A 9,065-nucleotide genomic window follows, 5' to 3' on the forward strand; every position below is an offset into this window, starting at 1 on the left:
CTAGCATTCCTGTGCAATTCCCTTCAAAACTCTCTATTTTTTGCCCCTAGGCTACTTTTAGATGTCCCCGCTCCTCTACTGCTACATTCAGGTCTTCGATTGGCAGGGAATTCACTTCAAGAAAGGTTTTTCATCCAGTTTTTTTAGTCTGCAAGGTATGTTGGATTGAGCTTTTGCGTTGCTTCCCGTTGCCACCTTCTTTCTTGTCTAGGTGAACCTAGGATCGCCCCTCTATCAAGACGCATAGGCACCTCTATTAGAAATGGCTTTCTTTCTTTGGTTGTTCCGCGGGATGTCTTTTCGGTGACGTATAATAGAGACAGCTTGTGTATCTTTGCTTAAGATAAGAATATAGGGAAGGTTCATAGCGCTTCTTTCCTTTGCGAGAAGGTAAATTCAAGTCCAACTCTGGCGCTATTCAGTCTAGTCAGTGAAGTAGAGTCTGTCAGGTCTGTTCGATTAGCGTAGCTTGGGGCATCCCCATCCCTCTCCTTGTGCGCTCCGAAGCCGCTTTGAAATTGAGCTCTTCCGCTTCGTGTCGTGGATCTCTTCAAAAGCAGTTTCCCACCATACCATGAAGGCATTAGGAAAGCTCATCTGAGACCCCTAAAGGGACTTTTGCCTCTTGAAAGAATTCATCTTCCCTCTTCCTTTCATTCCACCGGCACCTTCAACCTATGGGAATGCTCTCAAAAGCTCTGATTCCAATAAGCTAGTGACCACTCTTAGAGATAGCAGGGAACATAATGAAACGGTAAATAAATGTTATGCTCGGTCATACCAACATGGGAAACCATGCTTTCCTCACTTTGAAGTGCATTTATCAGATTAGTGTAAAAAAAACTACTTAAAAAGAATATTATTAAGATTACAATGAAAGCGATCAGACTAGAACTCAACAAGTCTTTGGAAGAATCAGAGGTGGGTGGATTAGGATCTTCAGAGGGTGATCTCTCTGTAGGCAGTTGATCTGGTTAAGCGGAGGTTAGGATCTTTGGGTTCTAATCTCTACCTTAGTCAGGTTAATACCCTATTCCAGGGAACTCAACAAATAAAGACTTTTTACGGCTAAACTACCAATAAGGGCAGGAGTCATTCAATCTACTTCGAGTGGAGAGGAAGGAAAGAGCTCACTTTTCATGTTGGGATAGGAAGTAAGAAAGTCAATCGAAAATAGGAATCCACTCTACTAATAGAAGAAGAGAGGGTTTTTCTACTACTAGAATAGTGTCTTTCGCTCATAGAGCTGAAGCGTAGGAACCCTTCTTTTGAGTTGCTGTAGCTGCTCTTTGCTCCTCTTCGACTTTATTGAGCCCTTACACCCGCTTCTTCTGCCGATACTCTTACCGCGGCGCGGAGAAAGCCTTCAATGAGTGGCCATTCTCTCCTTATCAGTCGAGTTTCTTTTAACCTCTTATAGGAGTAGAAGTTGGGAAGCCAAGCACGGTTGAAGCATCAGATTCTCGAAGAGCATCAAGAACTGAACTATCTTCATGCTCCTCTCTTTTTGAACTCTCTGCTGATGAAAGAAAAGGAAGAAGAATAAGTTCACTCTCCTAAATCGAACTCTTTTCAGGGAAGAAGTCGTAGCAAATTCGAAGCTCTTTCTTTGGCCTTCCGTCTCCTCCTTGATTTCACCATTCCAATAAGTGCCACGATCGGTTGGTGATCGAATTCCTTCTAGTCGCCAAGGAGCATTTCCACTTCTTAGTAGGCTGTAGCTTTTTCATAATTCCTTATTCCCGAGGAAGGAGTTTAAGTCCATAAAAAGGTTATACGGTCTGGAAGACCAGTGCGTAAGGTGCCCAAAAGTAGAATTTCTTGATCTGACCATGGACCCCAAGTACCCTATTGCAGAGGATCTTGGCGGGTAAGGCGGTTGGTTACTCCGTTTTCAAAGTCAAAAGATAGTTGCAGATCAGATCAGCTAAAGCTATCTGTCTCAAGTCTATCGCTTAGTGGCCGAGGGAAGCCCCGATCTAGCACATCTCATTCAGCTTTCTCTACGAGCCTGATGAAGCAAGCCAAGTCGAGAAAAGAGCAGCTAAGAGTTTGCAACTAATATAATAGGGCCACCAGATCCCGGGTATACAATAGTTGCATCTTGGTGGTAAGACCGTTACAAATAAGGGTGAGCCAAGCAGCAGCACTAAGCTCCTAGGGACCTTCGCTCGACCTATCTCTTCACAGCACTTACGCTAAATATGGTAATAAGATGTTCTTTCGTAAAGGGATGATCACCCAGAAAACGACTTAGCAGCATTCTTATCCCTAGCACGGCTCTCGAAAGAGGAAGATTCTACTATTTCCCAACAATTTCATAAAAGAAGGTCTCTCAAGTGTCCCGGTGAATGCAACATTCGTGGACAAGTTCCCTTAGTCGGTGCTGCTTGAGTCGCTCTTGCCTCTTTTGCACCTTCTTTCAGAGACCGGACCGATTAGCACAAGGACGATATTCCCACCACAGGTTCAGGATTCCTTCCAAACCTCCTATTTCAATCCCCAACGACACAAAGGAACCTACGGGCGGGGCACGTAAAATCGAGTTGCAATCTCCATGCATCCATGCAAAACCTGTCACCCATCACTGATACCATACTCCAATCACTGCCAGCTCATCGTTGATGGCTCACGTAACACCAAGTCGAAACCTTACTGCATACATGCAACCTCCTTTGCATGATTCATCTATTACTGCTTCTTTGCGATTACGCCAGTCACACACTAATGGACCCCCCGCGGGCCTTCAAGCTGGGTTGCTTCTGATAGGAGCAATAGACCAACTGAACCATCAAAACCGCCAGACCCACAGGATCGTCCATCGGGTAAGCATAAAAGCTTTCCAGTAGCACTGCAACTGGCTAAAAAAGACTCCAACAGTAAGAGGAAGAGAATACTTGCGAGAAAAAGAATCTCTTGACACGGCTATCTTCTAACTGCAGAATTACAACCTTCACTTCGTATCGGGGGATTTCCCACTTGAAGCTTTAGTTTCAAGCTTAGGTATCTTATGCGTGATGAATCTCATTGCTGGGCCAGAGCCCTTCTTTCTGATACGGATTTTGGTGCCTCGCCTGAAGCGTCTCATTCATTTATAGATATTAAAGATCCACATACGAAAGATTGGAATGACCAGATAACAGCCCAAAGAACTACTAAATGGGTGTCAAACAGGAATGAAATGGGATCACTGATTGATGGATACGTGGTAATATTCCACTCCTGAACGACTTGGTACTCCCTCTTTCTCTATGGATCGAGCATATGAGGTGCCACTCTACCGCATCAATGCTGGTTATGAAAGAAAATAGATGTTCCTCACGGTTTCTTGCCGTTTTATAACCAAGGATTCTTTTAAGACCCCCATCTCCTGGAAAAGGACCTAAACTCGTGATAGAAGCCTTCTTTCTCTAGTAGGAAATCAAACACATCGGGAAGGCTGAAGAAAGAGATTCTATTATGACTGGCTTCTTTGCACACATTTCATTTATGCCTTGCACTACTCTCCCTAGAAGAAAAGATAACCAGCTTTTTAGTTACCTAATTCCGATTCCGAACTCTGAAACCTTCTCTTCATTTATTACCCTACCTTGTCCACCCTTGCTGGTTTAGATTCCAAAGCAATGGATATGCCCATAAGCTCTCACCAGGTGGGTTTCCGTCCCAACCCAAATGAGGTAGAACAAGCACTCGTAGAACGACTTAAAAGAAAGATAATTTCATGGTTTTGATACCAGTTGCAATTAGTTTGAAAGTAGGCTGGGCAGCTTTCTTACCCACATGTGAGAGAGAAGATCTCATGACCGTTCTTTAAAGAACAAACAAGATGGGATTCGCATCTTTCTTCAAGTAAAGGCACTCAATGGGTTCAATTCTTTCATATTGACGCTTTCCCTTATCCGCAAGGTTCTCCGTTGGACTTTAAGCGAAAGAGATGCTCGGCATTGACAATATTATCTCCTATCTATCTGAACTACTCTATTCTTGGTCCCCCTAAATATATAAAAGAATATCTTCCTTTCATTGAGAAAGAAGATATTTTCAATGATATAGAGGTTTTAGCGATTAGGCAGCTTTCCTTGCTTCACGGAGCTTCAAGACTCAAACAAAAGGAACTCGCTCAACAGGACCGGCATAAGGGGTTACGTGCTACGGATTACGGACTAGATGGAATAGACTTGGATGCCCTCTCCGTCCTTTCATCTTCGGCATCTCTCTTATGAGACTTTACCGCTGCTTTAGAGACTAACGGAATAGAATAATCTAAGACTGGTAGGAAGACTTCCAGGGCTTGGCTTTCAGACTTGACACCTTGATTGGACTACCATAACAATTGATGGATAGGGGCCTATTCTAACAAAGAGCAGCTACGCACCTAACAACGTATTCGCCGATAGCAGAATCGGCTGTATTGTGCGAAAAGCTTCGTATTCACTGAACTCCTTGAGTAGAAGATGGATGTTTATCAGGGAGATCCAATGATCATGCACTGTGACAATGAAAGTGCAATCCATATAAAGGTTTGTACAGTTTTCCTTATAATAGGTACAGTTCATATGCATGTAATAGTAAAGGAGGATGCTTGCCTATTTGACTTCCTGCCATTTTCAATAGTCCTCTAAGGGAACTCTCAGGAGATAAGAAGATAACTGCTTTGTCTTTGTCCGAAGCAGGAGATGGACTAGATAGAAAGGCTTAGCAAGAAAGAGGGGGAGGGAACCGACCGGTCCAGCCCTTATGGAACAGGGAGATCGTTTAGATCATTATCATTAAGATAAGGGAACTGCTATTAACCGTTTAGCAGGAGCCTCCTTATGACTGTTATACAAGCTTGCCCAAGTATGAACTTATTGATGGTTTTCCTTGAAGATCCTTACAACCTTTAGGAAAAACATATTCTATTGAAAGATATTAAGAAACATATGCTTATGGCTTTAGCTTTAGGAGAGGAGGACCTTCCTTAAACTGAGGGGAGAGCTATGCTACACTCTGAAAAAGACCTAGATAAGCTGTATCCAGAGGTATACGGCCTTGTCCATTCAATGGCCTGTCTATCTCTACACAACGAGTACTCTTTAATAGGAACTCGGTTAAAACGCTGGAGATAGTGGATAAATAAGCTAAAACTTCATCCAGGGTATGGCTACATGGTAGGGGAACAAACTTCATCCTGATAGAACGGATGAAGGAAGCTATTGACGAGGAATAGACGAACTTGACATCCTAAAGGAGAATGTCTGTGAGCAAACCTGCGTCCTGCTTTGATCGAAAGAGGACGGAAAGTCAATCAGATAAGAAGAGTTGGGGGGAATACCCGGAAAAGTGCTTACGGAATGAATTGAAAAAGTCTCCCCCCACTGCGCGCTAACTAGGAGGATTCCCAACATGGGAAAGTTGAGGGAAAACCAACTATCTTAGACAATAAAATACGAGAGATAAGGAAAGCAGTCTACTTGATTGTCCATCTGAGATGAGAGCAGGACGGTAGAAAGGAAGGCGAAGTCACTCGACTCTATTCCTTCTTTTGTTTAGCGGGATAAAGGCTGCATTGGATTCAATTCATTGAACTTACTTTGCCCTTGAATTATGCCTTTTTGTTCAAAACAGACTTAGTAGGCGATTATCGACCAGTGAATATCCAAAAAGCAGGGTTATTATATAGGAATAGAAGAGGCATATGCCAGAACAGGAAGAAGTTGCACGAATGAATGCACAGAGAAGGCCGGGTTCTAGGAATAATCCGGGCAACAAGCCAATATAACTAGTGGAACTTTCCCTCTAGCGTACCGAACTTGTGAAAAGCATGATTGAAGATATGCACGGACAAAAGTGGCTGCTTAGGTTGCATATAGTTGAATAGGAATCAAATCTACAGCCGCACCTCGAATAGTCTATAGATATGTTGACGGAGACCAACTTCTTATTGATGGATCTTTCGGGTCTCTTTCTCAATGCTGGAAAAAAGGCCTACTTAAATAGAAATAAAGTACCACCAGTATCCATACTCATTTATGACATCAAAAAACCGGAGATGAACTTCATCAGGCAGTGACTTCCGGATTTACTGATTTAGGAGTTCCAGTCGAAAGAGAAATGAGTTAGCTCAGGCACAAGGCGTGAATAAAAAATAGATAATATAATAAAGGCGATTCCTGATCTGAAGAGTTGAGTTGCTATAGTGGAATCTGTTGAATTTTTGAAGGCTCAGGTTTGTGTATCCCTCCTTATTATTTATATAAGTCGTTTTGATCCCCGCTAAAGGTAAGCAGGGGAGATCTTTGAAGAACATCCAATCCGGATCTTTTCACTTTCGAGATCGAAGAATCATAACTATCAGTGCATTGGCAAAGCAGACCCAGACTAGAAAGAAAGAACAGAGAGTTCTTCTTTTGCAAGAATAGTCCTTCCCACTTTGGAGAGAACTTGCTCTGGTTACTCCGGGCTGGCTGAATCTGCTTCCAATATTGCCCTTTCTCCTTATCAAGAAGAAAAATGCTTCCTTCATTTTCTAGTCTTACAACTCGATTCACGTCGCAAATAGCGGATAAGGCGCATCTAATCTTTCTTCTTCAGTGCCAGGCAAAAAGGAAAAGAGCTAGCAATAAGAGCAGAGCTGGGGATGAATCTTTATCGACTACCTTTTGAATAACTTGGATAACATCTTTATCCGATCGATTATGGACATCTGAGAGAGGTTATTTCTAGTGCTCCTCCTGCTAATGCTAGTGCAACTTTTAAAGTAAAGACTCGATACATGCAACTCTTTATTAATTACCTCTTCCATTCTCTGATCGGTCTAATCTCGTAATGGCTATGTCCCTGAGACTAATGCAATCCGTTCCTTCCGTCGCCTTACTTCTCTGTTAATTCAATATCTGTCTGTCCTGCGAAATCAACAAGAAAGAGAACAGCGCATATTCACTCCTACTCGTAGGAGAGCACAGATTGGTGTCAGTTAGGAGTTCAATTGATGACAGACATTCCGGTAACAATCCAAGTTAGTATGCCTGTGATTTTCGTAGTATAAAAGTTCTAATACGTAACTATACCTTTCCCATCGGCTTAGCCGGTATTCTCTTCTAGACGTAGGTCCGCTCCTCTTCTTTAATGGAAGACTAGGCACTGAAGGTCGATCATCAGTGTTCACCATACCTTCTCGTTGTGGTATGAATATAAGGGAAGAGCCCGTGCTTGGACTTGGGCACGAAACGATAGCTATTCCTTGCATCGTTAAGAGTTATGGCTTACTTCTAGGCCTTCGGGGAAGGGAATGTCCGTCTGCATTCAACAGTCATGTCATATAGTTCGATCGAGATTGACGCGGCGACGTACCAATATCATTGTTAGTAGAATGAATCTTTTTCCTATGAGCTTGGTACTGCTGACCCAGAGTAGCATCGGTACGTGAATCTCTGGTCATTAGTGGGAGTTGGTACCCGCACTTAGATAGTTTGTTTAATCTATCTATCTGCTTTGCTAGCTTACCACGCCTGAGAAGAAAGAGTAGGAGCCTTACAGTCCTTTCAATAAACCAAACTAGCCGGACTTATCAGCCCACCTATGATCCGAAAGGAAAGGCCAATGATTTAATAGAATCCCAGGGTTCGAAATGGCCTATCGGTTCACAACTTACATTACCTTTACTAGGAGAATTTCCTTATGGATGGCTCATACATGAATTGAATTGATTTCCGGCTCTATTCATGAGTCGATAGTTTGCTCAGAAAGACTGGATTCACTATAGATGAACAGGCAAGATAGCCTCATCTGATCAAAGGCCACCAAGGAAGGAGTTTACGGAGCGATAACTAACTAGAGTAGAAAGAGCGAGCAAAGGGAATCCTGGCCCTAAAGAACTTCTTTCGCGGATGGTCCTTTCTTATAAGCCTGTAAACTACTGGTCTTATCGAAGCTGAACTAGCCTCTAAGATCCCATGCTAGCTATGTCTTTCTCCCAGAAGTGGATCGAATGGATAAGAGCCCATACAGATTCCATTCTTTTAAATTACCCTCCACTGATTCACTTGAAGCGCAGTCTAGGGATAAAAACCTGGCAATTTTCCCAGTAGTAGAGGTAGCAATAGTCTTAACGAAGACCCGCCGGTTGGACATTCCTTTGCTATGTGGCCAAAACTACCACATTTTTAGCATATACTAGGCAATTGTTCATATCGCAGTAAAGCCATAAGAATGTTACCCTTATCCTTCAACTGGATATTTTTTCTTTTGATTGGCTTACGGACATCCTCATCTTCACTGCTTAAGAAAAACTTGAAGGGATTTGCCCCTAAACGGATAACTGTAAGGTTTTTATCCCAAGCACTGGCCATAGAGTTTCTCAGGCTGCGTATATTTACTTCCTCCTTCCCCATTCCATTGTGACCCCGTTCTAAGCCTTATTCATGGGTAGGGTATTTAGAGGTAAATCTGACTCCTTTTAGAAACTTCCTGCAAAGATTAGCATTAGCCTTGGCTGGCTAAACCGTGAAAACTGCCGGTTCTTCGGGACGGGCTGCCACTGCGCGCACTTTCGTTTCATACATCTTCAGCCTCGAATGCCAGATAGAGAAAGAAAGTCCTGTCCTCGTTCTGTTGCATTTTCCGGTATGCATTCGCGAACGCTTCCGGAAAACTGTTCTGAGATCTTCTCTGTGCTCAGCATTCAAATAAAAGCTTTACTAAAAAAATAAAGAGGGGCGCGCTAGCTCGCTAAAAGCTCCTTCTTTTGAAGCTTGCTCGGTCTACTATATATTTTTATCCATTGAACTAGAGGAGGTAAACTGTATTTTATATGGCTATATTAGACTATAAGAGAGCCTGGCATACATCCCCTTTATGGAACCTACTGTAAGATCTACCTTCTTCTTTCTATGAACTGTCTATAGAGGGATTTCCGCTACCTAACCTTACCTTAGATTGGGCTACCTTAGCAAAAGCAAGAATAGGCTAACATCTAAACCATTACTATCCCAAACTCTATAGAATGAGGCTAGAAGGTTCCCTCAATTGTCGCTGCGAAGGTCAGTAGTCATTCCATTTTCCCCATTTCCTTTCACTTCCGACCG

This window comes from Primulina tabacum, chromosome 6 (genome assembly GCF_025594145.1).
Source record: "Primulina tabacum isolate GXHZ01 chromosome 6, ASM2559414v2, whole genome shotgun sequence".
Taxonomy (NCBI): domain Eukaryota; kingdom Viridiplantae; phylum Streptophyta; class Magnoliopsida; order Lamiales; family Gesneriaceae; genus Primulina; species Primulina tabacum.